General features: G+C 23.8%; 1 protein-coding gene across 1 annotated transcript in view; it reads left to right on the forward strand.

Annotated features, from left to right (window-relative positions):
- Positions 1 to 26,394, forward strand: part of LOC129615097 (probable serine/threonine-protein kinase DDB_G0282963) — a 142,310-nt gene that overhangs the window by 46,964 nt on the left and 68,952 nt on the right. The gene's annotated exons all lie outside the window — the stretch shown is intronic.

Consider the following 26,394-nt stretch of genomic DNA (forward strand, 5'->3'; position numbering starts at 1 on the left):
TATTCATAGTATTTCTACATAATATGCATATGGTTATATATTAAAATAAATTAAAGTTTAAAGTCTTATAATAATTTTGGTGTCAAATTTGGTGTTAAATTTTTGAAACATAATATCATTAAAATATTAAACTGATCTATAAAGAATAATTTATTATTATTTTTGAAATAATTAATGAAAGTTTAAGTTTTCTTTTCATTTTATAAATTTGTTTTTTTTTGAAAAATTTTACCTTTTCACCTGGTCGATCTTGTTGTATTTAATTACATTAAGTATATCATACAAATTGTATATAAAATTATAATTAATATAGCTAGCAATTTTTTTAAAAACAGATTATGTTGAACAATAATTGTACAAAAAAAACTATGCATAACTAAGAAAATTAACTGAATTTCAGTTATAAGAGAAAGGATGTTTGAGAATAATTCATGAACTGAATTTAATTAAGTAATTAAATTGAAGGATATTCAAGTAAATTCAACCCTTGCAATTGAAGTTAAGATGGTGCTGAAAATTGTTGCATATTGTATGAATTTAATTAAAAAGTAAAAGTTGCATTTTAAAAATATTTTTTTACATGTTTATAATCCATTGCTGTTTTAAATAGCGCTTTTTTACCATGAAATTATTTTACAGTAAAAATTTCTTTTTTAATAACTCTTGAAAAATATAATTTAATATTATGTACCTATTTTATTTTTAAAATTTTAAGGATTCTGTAATTCTATGAGGTCAAGATATTTTTTTTTCTATTTGTTGAATAAACGACTTGAATTGTTCCTTAGTTTTTTTAGGTTTTTTGTTTAATTTTCACTTTTTACAAAATTAGGTATGTTATACAATTGTCGAAAAATATGAGCTATTGAGCATAATATTCAGTGAGAAATTAATAGAGTTATAACATCACAGTTTTGATTATTAGGTGCTAAAGAATTACAATATTCATGTACATTGTATAAATGATTATCTTATGTGATTTAAATTTAAATGACTCGCGTTATTTTAGACCAAATGCCGGGAGTAATGTTTGGAATTATCATATGATTATTGTGCAAAATTGTACCAAAACTAAATATTTCAATAAATCAAGAGAATTTTTTAGATTTTGAATCTTACATTATTTACCAATATTCTGTTAGTTTCGTCACTGAAATGATAAAAACAAAATGTCACGTCACGTCCTCTCAATTATGCCTCTCACGTAGTCTTGTCCCTAGAGCTGTTTTTAGGTTGATAGTAGTAACAGATGACGTGGTATTACAAAAACGTTGAAGATTGAATGAAGTGAAAAATATTTTAATTATTTGCATAAAAACAAAAACAAAGACCGCAGACTCTTGCAACTTCCCACAACATTTCAAAAAAATATATGTATTTCGTACAATACAAAAACCCCGATTATTAATATAAAATTTAATGGAGTCAAATTTTTAGTACAAAATTAATTAAATCATTTTTGTAATTACTAACTTCGTCGATTTTTCCAACTTACTATCAGACGTCGTATGAAAAGTTTTACAGAAAAGGCATATGCGATGGTTGTAACATTTGTCATCACGTCAAGATTGATACAACTTTTAACTATCACGCCTACGACAACTGCAGTAATACATAGATGAAATGCGATATGGAACTTCAATTTTCTTCGGCACTTTTTCGTTAAATACTACTAAAGTGTTTTGTTTTTTTTTTAAATTTCAACAGTATGATTGCTTACATCTTGTATTTGAAATTGGATAATTTTTAATTTTTAGACTTCACGACAAAACTAATTCATACTTACAATTTGTTTTGATATCTTATTATAAGGTAGAATAATTTCAACATATTTTGAATTTCATTTGTTAAATAATTCTGTATTTTTTTATTTTTGTTTTCAAAAGTAAGACTTTACCGTACTTACTTAGTAAATTTTCTTAAGTTATACACAATAGTATAGGGCAGTTAATGGAAATAAGAAAAACAAAAATAAAATATTCAGTGTAAAACAGGATAAAAGTTCTAACTTACAGTCAGTTTCACTTAAAGTAGTTTTACATCCTTTTTAAAAATTAATTCTATACCCTATTATATTCTTATAACATTCATAATAATAATAAATTTGCATAATTTTTAAAAATTACAGAATATTCAATGTTGTTGTTGTTTTTCTTTTTATAATTTATTACTTTCTCGGATCTATTATGTTTTATGTTATTTGGCCCCATTATTATTATACTTGTTATTATGATAGTGCCTGAAAGATTTCCGGTTCCTTGTCGTTCTTCGTATATACTTTGCTTTTTTATATTAATTGTAATTAAAGAAAAATTTTCTTTTTTCCATAATTATTATTTATAAAAGTTTGAAAAAAAAGAGCGAATAAAACGATATGCATGTAACATTGAAATCTTCTTAAAGTAATAAGAAAAGAAATTAAAATTAGATTAAAGAAAATGAAGAAGAAGTTTTTAAGTATGCAAGTAAGAAATCAACTCCTTTTTTCCTCTTTCTAACTATTTTTAAATAATGGTTCCGCATACTTTTTCAGCATGTATATTTATATATGCGGAAGAAGAAATTCCTTTAAAGTTGTTCTTTTAAAGAGATATGAGTTGAATTTTTGTTTTTTATTGTAGAACTTTGTGTACGTATGTAAAAATTATGCTGAAATGAAGAGCATTACGAACTTCAATCCTTGAATATTGTTTTTTCTTATAATAATTATAAAGAAATAATATAATACAGAATATTAAGGAATTGCGTCATAAAGTTTAATAAGCTTTTATAATAGCAAAAGAATTAATTGCGGATGTATATACATACTCTCATTTCAATAATGTAATATATGTAAATATAAATGCGACATAGTTCCCTTAATTTCAACAATTCTAAATGTTGTAATAGATTTATTTACGTTTTTAGTAAAAGAGGAGTAGTTATTTACGTTTTATGCAAAAACATGTGAAATCGTCTGTGTTTTGTGTAAAAATTTTGAATTATTTACGTGTAATGTAAAAACGAGAGAATTATTTACGTTTCAGGTAAAAACTATATCATTGCGCATTTTACATAAAAATACGAATTATTTACATTTAATGTAACAATAAGTGTAACAAAGAAGAAGATATTTACGTTTGATTTAGAAAAGTATTAGTTATTTATGTTTTATGTAAAAAAAATGTGGAACCATCAGCATTTTACATAAAAATTTTGTTTAATGTAATAAAATTGGGTATAATATTAACTAAGTTTTATACAAAAAAAAAAATTATTTACGCTTATGGTAAAAAATATAAAATCTCTGTTTTGTGTAAAAATGTCCAGTTATTTACGTTTATTTTAAAAACGAGGGAGTTGTATACGTATCGGCTAAAAAACGTAGAAAAACCTGCATTTTGTATAACAATTCCGAGTTACTTACGTTTTATGTATAATCAACGTAGTTATTTACGTTTTATGTAAAAAGCATTGTATTATCTCCTTTTATTTAAATAGTCTCCTTTTATCTACACATTTAAAGTAAAAAAGTAGGTTTTATTTACGTTCAATCTAAAAATTTGTTAAGGAAATGAGTTTGATTACATGTTGTGAATTTTGTTAATAATAAAGTAAATAAATTTCTTAAAATTACATAAAAATTATTAAATGTATCTACATATATATTACCTATTATAGGCAAGATTAAAAGAACAAATTCGTATTCTTTTGCGTGCATTAATGAATTAATTATTAAACATGATATGAGAAGAGTAGTACTTGTGTAGAAGAAAATTATTTCTTTGTAGTTTAATTATACTATGTAAAATTCAAAAGAAATAATAAGCATTTTAATTAATTTTATTTAAAAAAAAAATTATTTTGCTTTTTCCTTTCCTTGTAATATTTGCAGAGAAAGTTTTTAAAATCTATTTTAAAAAAAAATTTCTTAAAGAGAAGCATTATTTTATGCAACCTTTTCGTTGCATAATGTTTAATTGTGACATTGCATAAAAATTATAGCCAATTTTTTTTTGGTACTAAATCAGCTGCATTTTAGTTTACGCATTTTAATAATTTTTGCATTTTTTTTCTGGAACTTTTTACTCTGTATTACGTTAAATTTATCAAAATCATAACTTAATGTTCAATTTCAAAGCTGTTTACAAAAGCAAGAAAAGTCCATTCTGTTTTTATTCTGCACCAATTTTTCCTTTTGTGAAAATATTTAAATATTTAATTAATAATTCTGATAAAGAGTAATTAAGTATAAATATATTTACTTCACTAATGATGATACACATTCATGTACATATATATACTAAATATAACAATTATTATTTATAGATATACATATATCGAGATTATCCAGACTTATGTGGAATATTGTAAATTAATTTTCCACTCGAATTGTCAATCTTTCTTATTTTTTTTTTCAATTCAATTAATCTCAAATTAATTTTAATAAAAAAGTAAAAAAAAAAAAATTGAATCATGGCTATTATTTAATTATTTTATATTTTAAATAATTAAATTGATTGCTTTATATTTAATTATAAGATAATCGGCATTATTGGCATAACAGTTGTGACTCAATACAAAGTTCAGTTATGTAAAATGTCTTTATAGATTTTTATCTTTGATTTTAAAAATAAAAAAAAAATTTGTTTTATTTAAAATATGCTTTAACCCTGTGTTACTTTTTAATATTATTAATGCACCATTTAAGCTATGAATAAAGAAATATTGGGGACATGAAAAAACCATTTGAAATCATTAAGAATCTCATCAATTAAAAGGAAATGACTAATTGTTATTTAAATTCGAAAGAATTTAAAAAATTGATTTATGTATTTTCTGATTTTGACATGAATATTATTATAATAATTCGGTATTTTTACATAATTTATAGCTTATAGGACAAAATTTAATAGTTATCCTGTGTTACTATTAAATAAAGAAGAAAAAATTTTAATTTCTTCTCCTTGTCAAATGGAAAACTCTAGTTTATTCAGTGGAGAAACAAAGAAATCTCTTGTTAATCAAAAGAGTAAAAACCTCTAAGGCCTGTAATAGAAAAACTAAGGCTCTAACACTACTTTAATAAAAAAAATTATAAATAATTTTAAAATCAGAAAAGGGTTTATAAATTTTAGAAGAAAACTGACAACAATTGTTTTATTTTATTACCCATTAATTTAATTAAAAGAATATTATATAAATTAGTTTTTTGAAAGAAAATCGAAATGGGTTCAATCGGCCTTAATATTGGTAGTAAAGGGTTAAATAAAAATAAAAATTTTAAAAGCAATGTATTGAAAATTTTTAATTTATTTATTCTGTGGTTATTTTTTTAAGGTTATTTTTGATTTTTTTTTGAGCGTTTTGTTTTTTTTTTGCTTCAAGGTCATAATGCGGTTAATAAATTTTTATGCTTAATATTATTTTTTTAACTATTATTATTCTTATATATGAAAAAATTAAGTCAGTTACAATTTTTAACTTTATACAAAGGTTAATAAAGTAATATTCAACGGTATATGAAATAAAAATCAAACATATTATGAAATTTGATATGTTTTGAGTTAAAAAAAAAAAAAAGGTGGATAAATATTAGATTAAGTCTCAATATATTATTTAAATAATATTCAATAGTAATAAAATAGTAATTAATATTGCACAATTTAAAATTAAATAAATTTTTTTTTTACTTATTTTCAGGTAAATTTTTAAAGGCAATATGGTTATGTTCTCATACACATTATATAAAATAATTTAGTAAGTACAACAAAATAAGAATTAAACTATAATTATAATAAAATCGGTGGAAAAAAAATTGATTAAAATATAAAAAAAGCAGGTCATGTGTTGCATGTGTGAACGTTATTTGAATTTCAAATAAAAATGTTGAATAATATTTTATCGAGTTTTTTTTTATTAACAAAAAAAAATAAATAAATAAAATTTATAAAGTAAAACATTGTGTAAATTACAAAATTGTAGACATATTTGCATATTTATAACAAGTATAGGGTGCGATATAGATTTCAAGGGGGAGAATATTGAACATAAAGTTGTAGAATTTTATAATTGTTCATACTGTTCTGACTTATTAAATAGGCTAATTAATATTAAATATTTGAAATATTTTGTAATTCGACTCTCTTATTTAATTTATACAATATTTTTTGGGTGTCAAACTCAAATGTGTTTTGGTAAAAAACAAAATGCCTACAATTAATGACATTTTAAATTAATTATCATTTTTAGTTGGTGTTTAGGCTTAAATTTTCAAATTTTCTTCTGAAATAGTATACACAATATTTTTAACAAATTAAAAAGTGAAAGAGATTGTTGAATTAATACCATATATATCTATCAGACCTCAAAGCTGAAATTATTTTCAGAAATTTTAAATCGAAAAAAAATTAAAAAAAAAAAACAATTTTTAATGTTTTATGTTTTCGAAGTAAGTATGCCAATTCAAATATTTTTTTTTTGAGTATTCTTCATGATTCCCACTTTATTTAGTATAGTTTTAAAAGCCATCTGCCATTTGCTTTTTTCTTCAACTTATTTTTAAATTCTATTTTTTATTCAAAAATTTTACTCTGTAATTTCTTAATTTTTGAGTTCTAATGATCTGGCGCAGGAATGCACAAAAGACCTGTATGGTCAAGGTGCTGATTAAATTCGCCCAATACGTAATATAACATGACATAGCTATGTAATTCAGTACCCTTCCATTTGGAAGATAAGAAAAGTTGTCTGCGCTAAAAATGGCAATGTTTTTTTTTAAATGCATTTTTCAGATGGAATTTATCAACCGAATTTTTTTAAATTTAAATTTTATATTTAAAAAAATATGTAGCATCAGTAGAGTGAAAAATGTTAACCAATTTCCATTTAAACTCCATAAAAATTTGGAATTTATTTTTGATTTGCTGTTTGAGTTTGATGGCCTAATAATTATATGTTGCATTAGTTGAACAATCCGGAAAGTATAAAGAAGCTGTGCAACGTACATTACAAACAAATAATTATTAATAAGAAAATTATATTCTTATAACGGAATTCGTTCCAATTACATTAGCATATTTTGAAAAAAAAAACCATATTGGAATTCACAAAATTTTTAATTAACTTGTAAATTTTAATTTTATTCTCATATTTAACATTGAAAATAATAAAATATGGGCTACAATATTTTTAAATCACTCAATACGACTCTCTTAAAATTAAGTACACCAGTATACACGACTCATCTTTATTAATAAATTTTTATTATTAGAATTGTTGACCAAATTTATTTGTATATTTTTTTTGAATGTTTTGTAAAATTTTATGTCAACAACTGTTTTTTAAATGATTATTTACTTTTTAGTAATTGTTTTTCATAACTCATCCATTTCGTTGAATGATTTTTGAAACATAAGCGATAGCATACATTAATATTGTTTAAATTTTTATTTATTTGAATTTTTCTGAATGCGTGTAATGCAAAAATATATATTTTTTTAAATTTTGGTTTATTTTTGGTTATTCATTGGGTAACGTAATGATTTTTAAACAATAATTCATGAAACTCTTCATTATAATACATGAAACATTAAAATTTCTCGAGTTATTAATAGAGTAATGGATCATTATTAGAGTAATTAGAGTAATCGGTGTTACAGTACACTAACATTTGTTGTACATTTTAATGTTTAAGAGTATATTTTATACAAAATAAATTTGAAAATTTTTGTATTTGTACCGTGAACAACAAAGTGAAATATTTGATAAGAATAACAAATGTCTGCAACTTTTATCCTTAAGTACAAAAAGTATCCTGCATATGTGATTAAATTTTTATATCATATTCTATTTTTTTTTCTTTATCTTCAAAGAATGTCAGATATATTGTTAGAATATATAAAACTTAATCGAAAATTTATAAAATTTTAATGATTTCGTTTAGAATGTATTCATTAAAAATTTCGGATTAAATTCCAAAAGTACTTCTCAAATTTTATTTGTATTTCATTTAGTAAGTTATTCTGCAACAGTGAAGCAGTTCTTCAATATTTCAACATTCTCAATAATGGTGTTTGTGTGTATAAAATAAATTCCGATTTAACAACATTTATTCTATATAATTTTTCGTTTAGTTCCATACTTTTGTATTAGGTCCAAAAAGTATGTGCTCCATACTATATAATAATCATTGCTTTTTTGAAGAAGAAGAGAATTCATTTTTATTGCTTACATTTAGTTTTATTTTTTAAAACATTTTATCCTTTTCCTTAAGTTTTTTTTTTGTGTGTTAACTTTGATTTTATTTGATATTTTTATTTCTGGTGACATTTGCCCTTTTACATTGTATAAGAGCATGTCAGGTTTTGCTCCCATTCAAATTGGAGAAAAAAAAACATTAAAAAAGTCCAATGACATTTCCGTTTCCTTTTTTAATATTTACATTTTTTCCTTTCTGTCAAAAAAGTTAAAATTTTCATTTAACTGTAAATAAAATCGTTTTATATGTTACTTACATAAAAAAAACCAAAAAAAAGAGGGGAAAGAAAGAATGATGTTTCAACAACTATAAAGCCAAAACAAAAAAATATGAAATCTAAATAAGAAGGAAAATTAAGAAAGAATAAGAAGAGGAAAACAAAACTATGATTTTTTGTTGCTACACAAATTTTAAGAAAATTTTGAAACTAAAAGAACAAACTTTTTAACTTATGAACTTTTAAAATTCATTGAAATTCATTGGAAAAATGTTTGGAGTTTTTTTTTTTGTTTTACTATTAAAATTGTACTGAAAAATAGAGAAAAGATGGTGATGTTGCCATCTGATTGAACCCACGTCAAGTACAAGAACAAAAAAATAAGTTTTGAAGAAACGAAGGTTAACAAGAAAGGTACATTTTATGTTCACTAAAATTACAATGCACTACAATATATAGCTGACATACTTTAAACAAATCAAAATTATAATTTTTATAAAAAGAAATATTGTGATAGGGTGAAGGTATACAGCAGGTGAATGAACTGCTAACATAACATGTCTAATGGCCTCGATTGAGTGGAAAAATAAAACTTTGGTCATATGCCAATAACTAGTATAACAGTTAAAGTTTTCCTGCAAGAAATGATAATTTAAGGATTTTGCATATTTTATGGCGCAATACCCCATACATATAAAAAGTTACATTTATTTTTTTTTATTTATTTATAATTACGTTGCACTTTGGTTAATTAGTTCCGAATTTCGATGGTTATTGTGTCCAGCTTTGTTGAAATTTGAGTCTTTCGTACTCCTTCATATTTGAGTAGCATCCCACGATGATTTTAATTTGCCTGACTTAGCTATCCAGTTAACGTAAAATAGTGAATGAAAAGATAAATTAAAATAAAGGAAAAGCTTATTTGCCATACTGCAAAATTCCAAGAATTATATGAAAAAAAAATTATTGTACTTCTCCATTTATTGTGATCTAATTTATTATATTGCGTGAGGAAGAATATACCACGCTGTTTCTAAATGTTTGTTTTGCATAAAATCAACATAAAATGTCTCGATATAAGCCAAAGAAGTTAGAAAACATCGACGCCATTCGTTCTAGCAATATTCCAAATCTCGCATAGCAATATTGGAAATGAACCCGAAAATTCAGGGTCCTTTTTGGCAGCTTATACAACATCATAATTCTTATTTAATTTGGAATAATTTTGTTTTTGGTTCTTTTAAAAAATTTTTGAATAACTTTCTATTTTTTTTCTATATTCAATTGTGTATCATATTCAAATTCTCATTTAAAACTTATTTAAAATTTTTTGGCTATTATTTTTGAATGCTTTTTAAAATTTTTAATATTTTTTAGCACTTTTCCAAAAATTTTTTTGAAAAAAGTGCTTATTAGTTTCACTCTGTCCGTCCGTCCGTCCGTGGACACTTTTTTTGTTTACAAAACTTCTACACCTTTGAAGATAGAAAGCTGAAATTTAATACGTACATAGATCTTCACTAGAAACTTATTTCCGTAGAACAAAATTTTTACCTATCTCTCCCCCTCTAGAAGTTATACCCCCCCAAAACCCTAGAAATGGCCTTTTTTAAATATTTGTTGCAATGAAACCATAAGCATTTTTGAAATTTTGCAAACGCAGAAAGGCAGTGGCATGCTTCCCCTTGCGTGGTATGCTATAGTATTTACCGTTATCTAAAGTCCTTTTTCTCCAAATTTTTGATGTCGTTTTTCTTCTAGACCCCAGACTGTAGAAGCTTGAAATTTTAGGAGCTTTTAGATATTAACAAATAGTTCATTTTGTTAGAAGAAAATTTTTTTCCATCTCCACCCCCTCTCAAGTTATCACCTCTTGAAATTCGTAAAATTTGAATTTTTGACACCTTCTATTTCCGAAACCGCAAGCTTTTCCAAATTTTTATAAACGCAAAAAGCTAACGGTAAATTCCATGAAATTAAAAAATATAATTATTTTTCTTAACTCACACAATTAACCCTTAAAATCGAGCATTGTGTTAACCCCTTTTTATATTAATTTTTGCTTTATTTCAAAGACTGCATATATGCGTCATCCTAAATATATGCAATCCTAGAAATAGTTTTGTATTTGAATGAAAATAATTTTAATAGTGTGATAGGTATACATAGACTGTATTTAAAAGCAGAATTTTCTCTTGTTGAAGGGAAAAGTGCTACAATACAAACCATTGGTTTGACCCAACTTTATTATTTAAATTTAATTGGTTTTTGATATAAAAATCATTGTACATAATGTCCTAAATTTTTATGGAATGGCATCATTTAAAATAATATTTATTTGCCAAGAAAGTTTTCAAGTTTTTTTCGCTTCTTGCTCGTTTTTTATTTTTTGATTTTAAGAAATTCATTTAAATTCAAGTTATTGTTTTAAAATCACATAAATCCTAGATCATTTTAATATGTGATCCGGGTCAAGGTTAAAAAAATACCATATGATAATAAGCGATATTTCATATAGTAGACATGAAATGAATAATAGTTCAAAATAGTAGGTACGTCACCGGTAAGGAAAAGAAAATCACAAAAAAAACAAACCTGTCATACATGCCGTTATATATGGATATAGGTATAAGTCATTAAAATTCCAATTTGATAAAATTTTATTTATTCATTCTTGTTTTTCTTGTAGTGGTACAGCAATTCGCTAAATATCTCAATTTAATAAGAGTAATTTTTTCTAATGAATTGATTGCATATATCTTGTGTCTTTTAAATTAATTAGAATTTAAAAAAATTATCATTTATAGTGGATTGTTTATAATTTGTTGAATATTCTCTAATTATAATTTTCTATAGATTATTATGTTTTGAATAAAATTCATATCTTTAATTCTTAAAATCATGTAGATTTCCTAAGTTCATTCCTCACATTGTTTCATTTTATTATTCACTGCATAACAGCGTATTATATTTAATTTTTATGTGCTATATAAAATTTTTGTTAATAAAATTTTTAAAGTGGAAAAATTGCATACGTGTAGGTGTTGTATTTAATATACTTTTTATGGATAGAAATTTTTGTTCTCAAAATTTTGATGATAAATTCTCTAAAAGGATGAAAAAGACTTTTAAAGATAAAATTTTATATTATCTTTAAAAATTTATAGTTATTGAATTTTTATAGCAATCGGGATCAAGTAAAAGTGACCTTCATGATGTCATTCTTTAGTCAATCATCAACTGAAATGTTATTCGGGAAATGGTTTTAGATTTTCTTGGAAAAGTACCATTGATAAATATTAATTATTTTCCAAAAACTTTAATGTGTTTATTACAGATTTTGAATTTATATAAGACCTTTTTTCTTAATTCCCATTTCAATTGGAAAATTTAGCAAAAATGTAAATTAAGATTAAAATTGGGCTAAAAACTTTATGGTAAAATATAAGTAGTATATCATTATTTATATTTGGAATTTTCCACTAGTAATTAGTAAAATATATATGTACATGCAATAATCAAATCTAACAATTTCAAAAATATTAACTTAAGTTTTACTCTCTTCATTTGTAAAAATTGAAATATAGGTGTGCTAGGAGTAAAAAAAAAATAAATTTTTCTAATTTAAAAAAAATTTCAAATTATACAACAATACTTTGTCTTCTCTGCATTTAGTTTCTTCTCACTTATGCACATATGAACTGTGAAATCACACACATATAGACATAATGATCTCTAGTATATTGTGGTTAATACACAAAAAACATTAAGATATTTTCTAGCACCGCTAATTAGGTTCATATTGAAAAATAATGGTGAATTTTGTTTACCTTGAGAAAAGTAAAAATAAAAATATTTTTTGATTATAAATTTAATTATTATAAACTTTAAAAATTAGTTTCAATTTTATGACTTTGTTGTTTTTAATTTGATGGAAGATCGGGCCTACCTTAATTATAATGTATTCATCTTTTTTATTTTATTTTTAATTTCTGCACACGTATGAGAGTGTTTCATATAATTTTAATATTTTTCTTTGGATTATAAAATTAATTGCAAATTGTTTGAATTAAATTATGTATGTAGTTCATTTGATGAAGGTGATTTAGTATAATATGGGAGGGAGTTAGAAGGATGGTCAATAACATAAGTTTATTTATGTTTTTTTTTTATTGCTGTATTTTCGAATTAAATTTAACACATCGTATTTATTTGATTTATAACTCGTCCACCAAGTATAGTTATACTACGAAATCAAAATTAACAAGAAAATTAATTATAACTAATATTTTGGAATTTATGAATTTAATTTGAATTACATTTTGTTAAGGTGATTATATTTTTTTGTAAATATTGTTGTTTTTTTATATATATATATATATATAATATATAAAACTTATAGTCTAATAACTTTTAAAAGGTCAATAAACAAATAATCATAAAATACTGAAGCAGCGTTGAAAATAGTTAAGAATTGTATGAATTAAATGAAAAAGTTTTAGCAATATTGTGCAATTTTTTTACCTTTTATTTAAATGTTCACAGAAAACAAAAGTTAGATATCAAGAATATACCAATTATATACCAGCTAAATATATAAAGTAGCAACCTTCTATATTCTGAATTTTGAGCAATTTTTACAAGGGAAAGGCAACCGAAAAATTGATGTTTCAGTAAAAGGAAGCGTGCTCTCAAGCGTGCTATGCGTATCTCTATATTTGGTCAATTTTTTTTAAAGACAAATCAGGGAATGAATTGCATTTATTAAAACATAAGGTGTTTTGCACAACAGTAATTATTCGTCCTATTACCCTCTTTTGTTTGTGTAAATCGTTTTTCTCGAAAAAATTGAAAGCGAAACCCTTTATTTCTTGACCCTCTTTGTCAAGTAAAATAATATGTTATTGGCGAGACAGTCTACTAAAAGGTTACTATTTTGAATTTGGGCTGCATTTCTGGAGGAAAAATTCGTTCACATTTTGAATATTATTCAATGTATGTAGATTTGCGATTTGCTTATAGTTGAACTATAAGAAAAACAAAAGATTTGCTTATAGTTTTTACCTAAGTAATTGCCGATTTTTGGGATAAATTTATTGGATTCTTGTGACCTAGTCGCATCCAATTGTTCATTTAATTTGAATAACTTAGATAATAATTTGTGCTAGCAAACGTGCTGTTTTCCTCCATTTCATATTAAACGTCTTTTTAATATGTATGTGATAAAGTTCCATATATGCACAATGAATTTTAATTATGTATAGTTGAATGTGCATTCCAAATTGCACACAATTATTGTACCATCTCATGTAATTTTATTTATTTTTTTAAGAGAGTCAATGTAATATTAATAATGTTAATTAAGAAAATGTAAAAAAAATAAATTTATAGTTTTATTAAGAATGCTGTTCATATTAATTGTTTATGTAATTGCATAATCTTCTATCTATTAAATTATTCGAAAACAGTTGTAAATGATGCAATTAAGTTGGGTTTATGTTATTAAATATATGAGAATAGCGACAATAAATCTAACGATTAAAGTTTTTTGTTGTATATATAGAATATAATTTTAATTACATATTATGAGAAGAAAATTATTTAATACAATTGAGAAATTATTTTAATTAAAAGAAATTTATAAGATGCACTTTGTTAGTTCTTGTCATCCAGAGATGACCAGTTTTTCTTTTATAAGATTAATTTTCCATTATTATTCCAAATTTCCTAGAAAAAGCTTACAATTTTAATTGTTAAGAAAATCATATTTGTATTTAGATGAATTTAATTACAATTACGTGATTAAAATTAATTATTGATGCAGTTGTTTATATGTATAATTATTTTATGGTTAAGAATAGAAAACGTAGTTAATTTTCAAAAATCAAAGTAATTTTGTATCCTCTTCGAAATGTACATGTTAAGGTTAGTATTTCTTTTGTAATGGCGTACAGTTTTACACATTTATTTATTTTTAATTAAATATTTAAAAAGTGGCTGGTAGTTGGTTCCAATAATAAGGGGACATTAATATGGATGAGAATTTTATGAAATGAGAATTTTAGAATTTTATATCTCTCGTGTAAGCTTTTACAACCATTCTGTATTTTTAAAATTTCAAAATTTATTGAACAAACTAAACTTATTACAAAATTGGATTAATCAAGCTATGCTATTATCAATTTATTATAATTTAAAAAATATTTTCAAAAATAGTTGTATTTTCATAATTTTGTAATTTTCTAAGATTATAATCTCTTAAATGTTGTCATAATATGCCAATTACCCAAATGAAAAATGGAAGACATAATTATTTCTTAATTTGTTTTGTTGGATACAATTTGAATAATGTAGATATTGTCTTTAGATTAAGACCCTATTATCTTACAAATATATTTAATATTAAAACTGTCCTTCAAAAAATTTATGTATGATTGCTTAAATGCCCAATTTTGTTTTAATTTTTTTTAGTTTAAATTTATTATGAAAAAACATAAAACACATATGTGTTTTATGTTTGTTGCTATTCATGCAATTTTAACCATTCAACTACATAAGAAACATTTTTTTTGGTTTTTTATTTAACCTTGGAAGATTTCCAACTACTTCAATAGCTTTTGAATTATTGGTGAACATTTTAATGGTCCACTGTTGAAAAAATATTAGATATTTTTTTAACACCAAAAGAAAAAGCATAGAAGACGAAAGAAAATTTATGAAAAGAAAAAAGCCAAAATTTTGGATTTTATTAATTTTTTTTTTTGTCTATCATATTTTTATTCAAATTGGATAAGAAGAAATGTGATAATAAAATTTTTTAAAAATTGTCAATTTGTATAAGTAAGATATATTACAATAATTCGAAATAAAATTCAACTTTTTTCCATTTTTCTAATGAAATGAGTTTTTTAAATTTTTTTTTTTGACGTTAGAGGGTAAAAATTCGGAAATTTCTTAAATTTATTGGGAGAATGCGAAGCAAAAAGGTGTCATTTCATATTTCAGTGACAGGCAAAATAAAAACATGCAAACACTTTTTTCTATGTGTTAGAAAACGCAATAAGCAAAGTTTTTCAATCAAATGTCTAAACAACAAATAATTTGCAATATTCTATCCTTTCTACTTATAATTTTTAATGATATCATTGTTGTTAAAATTCTAGAAATTTTAGCATTCCTCTGACGAACACTTAATTTTGCTGTAGCATTTACGAGTAATATTAAAAAATCTTTAAAATAAAATGTTCTGTATTGTCAAGCTTTTAATTTAACTAACTCAAATTATTTATTTTCTCAATAAAACAAAAAAAAAAATTGTCACTTTAATAAAATTAAATGAAAGCTCATTGACCAAACCTATATAATGAAATTTTTGCAATATGTTACTTTTATTATTATAATAAAATGTTTTTGGTGTCAGACGCAGCACTCATTGTGAATAAATGAATTAAGAAAATGAATTGCAATAGCACACAATAAAACGTTAATCTGACAACGAATACCTATAATCTTGTGCATGTACAATTTATATGGTAGCACATTGTATATTTACAATATACACACACACACTAACTTATGTAAAACGTATATTCGTGCACCATATTTAAAATATAGAGAAGTAGAGCACAAGAAGAATAAATCTCTTTTGTTGGTTTTTCGTTTTTTTTAATTCACAATAAATTTTAATAAGAAAAAGAAAAAAATTGTTATAAAAACGAATGAAAACCATAATATTTTTGTTTTCCTTTTTCTTTTTTTTACAAAAGGGTATAAAAACCGCCGCGCCGTGTCGTATGCTTTGTATGTGTTATACAATTTTTTCTTGTATTACCATTATGCCACGGCATGATGACATTTTATCTTGGAAATCATTCAAATCACGTATTAAATTTGACACATTGTTTCACAGTACATGGTACATAGCATACTTTTATGCCAAAAATATATTGGTTTTATTTATATGATTTTTTCTTTTCGTATATTTTCCCTGTTGTTCCTTAAAATCTTCATCGTCTTCAGTGTCATACATGAGGGATTTGGGAGAAAAAAATATACATGAGAAGTTTTTGGCAAGTTTTTGGTGAAGCAATTTTTTTTATGAAAAGGAGTATGTTTTATGTAAAACCAAGTGTGTGTGAGTAAATTATATCATATGCCCGTATTTGAGGATATTTGTTTATTTTTATTGTAACAACAATTTTTTGTATATATATACAATACGTGTATTTTGATACGGTATATAAATTACATTTTTATGCACTTTAGATACAAATAAGATTGCCATTTAAGGTCATGTAGTCAATCAGCAAAAGGAAATACAGGGAATTTGTAAATGCATAATATCGAGTAAGAACCATGGCTACACGCAATAGAAAATAATTTGTTTCGGTCAAGAGGTCATTCAGTGTTCCCAAAAATTGGTTATCTTTCAAATATAATTTGGGTTGATTTCTATTTCTTTCGACGACCACTTAGACCTAATTTAACAGTTAAAATTCTATTTTAATCAGCAATCAACTGTTTTTTGCGAATTATGAAAAAATCATTTTAAAAAAAGTAATGCTAAACGGGGTGTGTCTGTACTTTTGTTGGATTACACTTTTAATAAAATTTTTCATTTATTATTTTCCACGTGATTATTTGAATCGCGAGATTGGGTTCAATTTTACAATCGTTGACAGTAAATCATAAAGGTTTTTCCGTAACGATGTCTACTTCATTGTGACGGCCTTCTGGTTGGAATTCGTCTAATGCAAATAAATATTTTACCTAAAAAAAAGGTAATAAAACATAGAAACCAAGCGTTTTGCAGTTTTTGCAAATTTATATCAAAGAAATTATTTTATTTTTTTTTATGAAAAATGCATGTCGGATTTTTAAAATGCATTTTGTTGTAAAGAAAAAGCAATAAAACGTAATCTTTGATATGATTGCATGAGAAAGCCAATTTAATCCAATTTGTATGGTAAAAATTTGTTCTTATTCAAAAGCGACTAAAAATATTGTTTTATTTAAATGCGGAAATATTTTAAGGTTTACTTTTTTGTGTCTCTTTGCTATAAAAAATATAAGAAATCTAATAATATGACATTTATGTGACACAGATTGTTGGAAATCACTTTCTAGTATGGGACAATATGTGTCTAGTATGGGACAATATAGGTTTTGGAGCTATTTTAAAAATTATAAGCAATCATACTTCAATAGTAGTCGAACTTTTTGAACTAAATTTTATCTTTGCTGATTGATTAAATATAATTTGCAAAATTTGATTTGATAAGCTTGAATTTGTGATCTAAAGCCCTTTTGAAAATTTCTTGAAAATTAAAATAAACTAAAACTTTTTTTTAATTTAAGAATCTAACGATTATATTCAGTTTTTTGTTGATGGAAATTTAAAATTGAAATTTTTCAAAATTTGTTTATTATTCAACCCTCAAAATCTATTTAATAATTTTAGCGAAATTTTAGTTTTGCCATCAATAATATTATTATTTTAATTGATTTATTTAAATATTTAGTATATAGAATGCATTCTATATTAGAATCTTTATCTATTTTGAACAACTTAAATTTTAAAATTATATTAAAATTCTGATCATAACTTTTGTAAAACTAACAACAATTAAGAGAAATATATATAAAAAACTTATTAAAAAAAAAATTTATTTAAAATAATATGTGAATTTAGAGTCCTTAATTTTCCGGTATGAATCAAATTTTTTTTTGAATATTTATTTTTTGCTTATTGCACAAATAATGGAGGTTAAACGCATGACTGAATTTGCCTCATCCATATATTTTTGAACAAAATTTTTTTATCTATATAATGGGATTTTTTCCACTAAATTTGTTAACTATTAACAATTTTTTTTTTGAAAATTAAATAAACAATAAATTTTAATATTTTTTTTTTTTAACATCAATTACAATAAATAAACATAAAACTAATTTATTCACAATTTTTAATTTAATTGTATTTAAAAAATAATTTGTGTGACCGGCAAATGAATGACCGCGTATGATGATCTACTTTCAGGCGGAATGTTTTCACCTTTAAAGTAAACATAAATATTTTCTTTAAATTTGAGGGAAGTTGGTCTGGTTAGTATCCAAAATACCAAATTGGTCTATTAGAGTTCAATTTCCTTTAATATTTTTACATCAGTTTATCCTATCGAAAAATTAAGCCGAACCAAAAAAAAGTCATATTATGTATAAGTAATTAGTTACTTATGTAGATTTATTGTGACCAAAAACATAAACTGGTGCAAGAAAATTAATTTGTGCAAGAGAAATTCAATCATTATGAATTTTCATGAAAATAAGCTAAATCACAATTGAAAAGTAGGTACGGAGTAAAAGGTCGACTCTGTAAAAATATAATATTTTAATATTTATAATAATTTATTGTTTTATATGTCCTAATGAATTAATTCTATGTTTCTCCAGTAGGGGAGAGTAAATCTGCGCAATTGAATGTGCAAGAGAAATTTGATGTGTAAACAATACCTCTCTTATAGTATTAAATCGGTAGTATAAGATGAAAGGATCGGTAAAAAATGTTTAAAAATGATCAAATAAAAAAAATTCGATTTTTTTTTTTAATTTTTTTATGCTGAAGGCTATCAATAGAGCAATCCTTATATATGATAAATGCTTCTAATTTAAAATTATAAAATTTTATAATTTCTACTGACTATTCTAAATAATAAAGAGGTTCACTGTTCTCTCTTGTTTAATTCTGTATTTTTTAGTAATTAAAGTTATCATTGAATTCTCATAAAAACCTCAAAACACAACTCAATTTTCATTGCAAAAATATAAAAAATAGTACAATCTAAAAAATTTAAAAGACTGATCAAGTAAGACTAATTGTAAACACACAAGTAGAACACAGTAGGGCACCTATATACGTTAGACTAAGATATATTCTTGGTCACACACTGAAATTAGTTATTACGGTTATCTGGTGAGAATATCCGACTGTTATATAAGTAGCTGAATATTGATGTTATCGATAAATTAACGTTCGCATTTTCTAGTTTCTTCTGATAAGAGAACAGCATATTAATCTATTATTAAATTTATTAATTTTTGTTTTAACGCAAATTTACTAGTAAAATAGTGTAATGTATTCTACTTAACTCAAATTATGTGTTATGTACATTTGTATAGAACTATGAATATACATATTATGTTAAAATATCATTGTAAATCCTTTATGACCTAAAAAAAAAATATTAAAACATCATAATATTGAAAATCTAAAGTCAATGTTATAATTTTTGATGAAAATATTATAATTTTCGTTAAATGCTAATACACTCTTTATATGCTATTATGCACTCATTATAACTATGTAAATGTATGTATATATGTTTTCCAGTTATAAAAGTCAATGATAATATGCTTACATAATGCGCATCCTTATGTATACGTGTATTATGTGTTATACGAGTATCTGTCTATTTAATTAACAACGTAATGATATTGAATTATCATACTATGTAGGTTAAATAAATTATGATTCATATATGTACATCTATATATATGTATATATGAAATAAATGCCATTAATTTAAATACAACATTTTAAAATATTGTGGGATAATAAATTATGTCCCAAAAGAAATTTAATTTTTTAAGCTATTGATGCCATTTTTTTAACATATATATACTTTATATACATTTATGTATTGTTATTATGGTTATGATTAATAATATGTTGCAGTTTTACATACATAATTTATTGTGTATTACAACGTATTGCAACTTATGCATATAATTATGTGAAACCAGGTTAATTAAACATAAATTATAAAGTCTATGATATTTTAAATATTAAATTGTGTACTTAGACCTATTAGGCAATATTCTGTTAGGCAATATTTATAAGGTCTCCAGTTTTGAAATCAAATAAGTTATTTTAATACAGTCTTTCTATTTAATTATTTTGAAGAAAATCATAATGATTAAAAATTTAATTCAAAAATTCCAATATATTTATAGATAATGTAATAGAATTCAAGAAGTTCGGTCCATTTAAGCAAATTTTTGGTATTTTCTGAAATTTATTGAATTTTGAAAAACTTTTGAATTCAATAACTTTCTATATGATTCGAATATAAAGTGCTTCTATCAATTTGCTTCTAATTAGGAGTAACGTATTGCCTGGACCATGTAAAATAAAATTTTAAGATTTAAATATATTAAATTTCTAAATAACATTTGGTTTCTTTAATTTTCTGTTAATATTAAAATTAATGAAGGAAGCAAAATAAAGTAAATAAATTCCAGTATTGATTTTTCCAATATCCTGTTAAACACCTCAATTTATAGAAAACTTAAGAGCAATTAAATTTATGGAGTATTCATGACAGTTAGAAAAATTAATAGCCAATCAAATAAATGCAATTATCCCTTCATTCCATTTTAAGAATTATATTTTACCCTATTAGTAGCTCTGGTACACACTAAAATATTTATAAATATTGATAAATGCATTACTGCAGTAATTGTGTATCAAGAGAATATTCATTCTGAAAGATTTATTGTATTATCAAAGTCAAATTTAGGGCGATTAAATTTACTTTTATAAATATTTAAATTATTACATTAGTAATTTTATTGCGATGAAATTATTGTTACTTTTAAAGTGTTTATTAATTTCACTTTGTTCGTCCGTGATGTTTAAAAAACTTTTACACCCTTGAAGATAGAAAGTTGAAATTAAAGAAAATATAATTATTTCTATAGAAGGAAATTTTTATCTATCTCTCCTTCTTTTAAAGTTATAACCATTCAAAACCCTAAAAATGTAATTTTGTAACAATAGATTGTAAAGAAACTATATGAATTTTTCAAATTTTTCAAACATTGAAAAGTGGTGGCTTTCTTTTTAAAACAACAAAATGGCCGCAAAATTTTTGAGGTCATTTATTTTCGAGATTGAGTATGAAATTTTAGCAGCTCTTAGGCAGTAATAAATAATTCATTTCGTTAAAAGAAAATTCGTTTCTACCTCTCTTATCTCAAATTATCGCCTCTCGAAATTTGTAAAATTTGAATTATTGCCATCTTTTAATTCCGAAACTGTAAAAGTTTCCAAATATTTTAATCCCACGCAATTAATTGAATATTTTTTTTCATTCAATATTTTTTTTTGGCCTCATCCTAATTGTATGCAATCTTTGAATATTTTTCGTGAATGAATGAAAACACATAATTTAAGAAATATTTTCACTTGTTAAAGGGAAAAGTGCTACATAGCAAACCAATGGTTTAAATTTACAATCATATTCAATAATATTACCTACAGAGATAAAAATTTCTGTAATCTTTGATATCTTGCATAAATTTAATAAGATAATTTTCAATTATTCTGATTGATGCAATGCACAAAATTACAAATGATATACATTATTTAGCAAAAATATTTATACATACGTATATAAACACGTGAGTGTGTACATCAATAAAAACATTTAAATTAATATTGTCATTATAGAAAACACAGTATAATTATCATCTATAGAGAATATTTAAAATTTGGTGAATATTTGAGGTGAGTATCTAGTTTTCTTTTCTTATACATATACTTAGAAATCTTATTATAAAGGTGGTGTGCACGTGGATTGGGGTGCATTAATTTTTAATGTAATTTTCATTTTACTATTGGGAAATTTACCCCTGCATTCAATTATTGCTACATATATGATATTATATTATGTAAAAAATTTAAAATTTTAACAAATATTTTTTGGTGTTCAATTAAATTTAAGTATTTTGATAAATTAAGTAATTTTCAAAAATAGTTTTGATCGAATGAATATTTTAGTTCCACAAACATTTTAATTAAACGAAGTTGTGTAGAAACAATATTAGAAAGTGCCTTTCAAGACAGAAAAATTGAAATTTCGGAGTCAAATATATTTTTTAAAGAACGTTTCAAGTTATAGTTCATAGAAAATTTAAAAATGCGAAAACATTATAATTCATTTGTTCTGTTTTAAAAGATTATAGTCGAATGAAAGACTGATTAAAGTAATTTTTCCTTTAATTTTTGCAATTGCTCGCTACTCCGTATATTACTTTTTAATTTGATAAAATTTTAATTTTCAGTTTATCTGTTTTCTGTAAGATAGGATTCACCACACTTCCATAATAGAAAAAAATGTAACAAAAATCGCTCTCTTATAAATATTTGTTCTCTTATATATATAGTTACTGCCCTAAAATTTTTCCTGAAAATATGCAATATAATAATACCTCCATATAATACCTCCTACACCACACGTACATATTATATACGAGTACATATGTGTTAAACGTACCTATATGTAAATTACTAGTTTTTTTTTTTGAAGTCGTCACCAAATTTTTTAAGTTAATTGTAAAAGTATTTTAAAATAAAATTCAAATCATCTAAATTATGAATTTTACTAATACAACATTATAGTTGCGGAATTAATAAGAATGTGCTTATTACACTACTAACTTATCTTAATGGAAATTTCTTCATGCAACTGCAGAACAGATGGATGACGTAATCAAAGGATTTCCATTAAGATAAATTAGTAGTGTAATAAGCACATTCTTATTAATTCCGCAACTATGATGTTGTATTAGTAAAATTCATAATTTAATTAGTGCAATAGGCACAATCCTATAAATATATATGTTCTTGTTATTGTGTGTTCCAATAGTTGATTGTATGTAGCAATCAATGTAAACAAAACAAATACTTAGTAATCATGTGAATTACAGTATAAGCAATGTAGAGAACATTTCGTCGGCAATTTCTTCATGCCTCTGTAGTTCAGTTGGTAGATCGTCCGCCTAGAAAGCGGTAGGTCACTGGTTCGAGTCCAGTTCGAGGAGAAAATTTTTTTTAATGAATTTTTCTGCCTTTAACTCGTTCCTTTGATTACGTCATCCATCTGTTCTGCAGTTGCATGAAGAAATTTCCATTAAGATAAATCATCTACTTTTCATACATAAGATTTTGTCATTTTGTAATATAGGAAACTTACATATTTATTTATCTATATCAATTTCCTGATAATGATATAAGATGCTTGATAATATTTAAAAGTAATTTTAATTTATTGAGTTGTTTCACTTTTTAAACCTGATGAATATCATTTTTTTTTTATTTTGAAATAAACTCATTAAATAGAATAATTGTAGCATGTAAATTTTAATATTTGTTTTTTCTGTATTTTATTTTGTTACTATTTTTATGAAATTTTTCATTTCTATAATGATAGAAAGTAAAAAAAAAATTAGTTCCGTAATCCACCTGCAGTTATTTTGTGTTTTGATAATATTTTTTTCACTGCACTATACAATAATAATGAGTGTGAATCGGGTTTATTTTTAATATTTTGAGAAAAAATTCAATTCTTATATAATGAGAATTGATAAAAATTATCTTGATCAATTCTGGGATATGAAATCATCGCGAATTGTGAGAATTATGTACAGTTCCCGTACGTATATATGAAATTAAAAATATGTAACTAAAATTTTAAAATAATTTTGGGCTTTAGCAGTCAACTGCACCTCTTAAATAGAGTGATTTCTAATATAAAGTTTAGAACTTGATTTAAGACATTTAAGTGAGCTTTTTTTCGAAAATTGATTTGAAAATTACTTTAACGTTGAATTTGGAATTGTGTCATAAACTACAAATGTGTTACAGCTACATTTAGCAATTGATATTACACTATGATTATTCTCTATGAGCCCTCATTTTCACATTTCACCTATGTTTACACTAATAAATCTCTTGCACATACAAAACCGGTCCCAATAATAAAATTTTATTGTGTGTATTTTTGAAACGGATCGATTCTCATCATCACAAACGGAATTTCAAATTCATAATAACTTTTGAATATGGTAAAAAATAAATGATTATAATAATATTTTTTTACATAATTTAATTAAAATAAATTATTAAATTTTATGTTTTTTATGTTTCTTTTATTCACTTAACGCGATATTGTTACCATTTTTTGATTTTATTGAGTGTTGCAATTTGTTTACTTGCTATATGTATGTTTTTTGTGTTCACATATATGGCAACTGCTTGTATTTTTTTATATTTTCTTTTTGTTGTTGTTCATTTTATACATAATTTACTTCTGTTATGCACGCACTTCATTAATAATTTTTATAAAATTTTTTATAAATTTAATAATAATTTTTTTTTATATAAAATATTTTTGAATAGTTAAACAATTGTATAAAATGAAGTGAAAGAAATTAATTTCACTTTCATTGATATTTCATCGCGCTATAATAATGCGATTGAAATAATTTTGTGGCCATAAAATATGGTGTGATAGCGTTTATATACATGGTGAAATTATGTGTGTACTTCTGTACAATTTGAAGAAAGTATATTGTTATTAATTGCAATAAATTAATTTATACTAAAAGGAGAACTGAAGAAAGTAATGTTATATAATTAGGATTATAATTTTGCGTCATTGTTACCATAATTGTTAGATTTTTTGACTATATTTTTTTTAAATTACTTAAATGTAAAATATAATCAATTTGATATGATTAGATTTTAAATTTTTATAAATGGCATTCTATACAATCTTCCAAAATGAGTTAACTCGTTTAATAAAACTCCTTTAGTATCAATAGTTTCTGTTTTCGACGAATTTCTCATAAATGAGAACTATTGTCAGTGAGCATATTTCACGTCTTATTAAAATAAAATTATCCAAGAAATTAATCAATATTTCATTTGTTGTTTGGATTCAGTTTAGTTAAAAAAAACAAATAAGTATGACTTCCTATTTTCCTAAGTAATATGCTAATTTTTCTTTCAAAACCTAGAGTAGATTTTTTTTCTATTTAATTTAACAATAATAATATTAATAAAATTTCTTCTGGCGAAATTTTTACGTTATATTGTTCGATTTTTAGAAGTGCGTATATAAAGAAATTTAATTTTTTGCTTTCATAAGAAATTGTAAAATAATGGCGAAAATAAATTTAAAAATTTATTGCTGACAATTTAGATTTTACGTTTTCATTTCACACCGGATTATTTTTCATTGACATTATATTATGAGCGTGTACACACTAAATTGAAGACTTAAAGATTTTTTTTTCTCGTTTTGCTCTTTTTTTTTTTTTCTGTGTAAAAAGAAAATAATGAACATTTAACAGTGATTTAAGTGCCAAGCGTTTATTTTTTTCTATATGAATATTTTTTCCATATTTAGGTCGAATGTCTCATCATTAAGCATGTAAGTATGTCATATTCAATTAGCATTATCACATATATGTATAATATTAGTAATAATGAATTCGCATAAACTTGATTTAAGTACGCTGTCATCCGTTAATAAAAGTTTAAAGTTGATACAGTGATAGCTACTATAAAAGTTATAATATTTTCATATTATGTTAAATAATTGAATATGTTATATTTACTGTGTATAATGATTTCCTTTCTGGTAATTGTCATTTTGAGAAAAAGAATTAAAAAAAAGATTTAATTAAAAGTTCTTTTAATATTTCATTCGGTTTCAAGTTGGTACAAAATGTTTGGAGATTGTGAATTTCATAATTAAAAGGTTACAATTAAACATGCATAGCATTCTATTAAATTGTATAAACTCAATAAAAGTGTAAAAGGCTGCCAACCACACCAGCTTCTATCTTTATAAAACAGTAATTGAAAAAAGTTTTTACTCACATTTATTTCGGTAGATGGCTTCACAATTTTATTTGAGTAAGAATATGGCCTAGTTTTAGCGACTCCGATTAAATTTCGGCACAAAATACATACATTGTTTCGCTAACACATTGCAGCCAATAACTTTGAAATATTTTGAATTTGTCTCACTTACTGCGATATTGAAAATTAAATCTACTTTTCAGTGTTTTCTACTGAAGTGGGTTAATA

The sequence above is a fragment of the Condylostylus longicornis genome, unplaced genomic scaffold, assembly GCF_029603195.1.
Source record: "Condylostylus longicornis isolate FDR11 unplaced genomic scaffold, ASM2960319v2 ptg000135l, whole genome shotgun sequence".
Lineage (NCBI taxonomy): Eukaryota > Metazoa > Arthropoda > Insecta > Diptera > Dolichopodidae > Condylostylus > Condylostylus longicornis.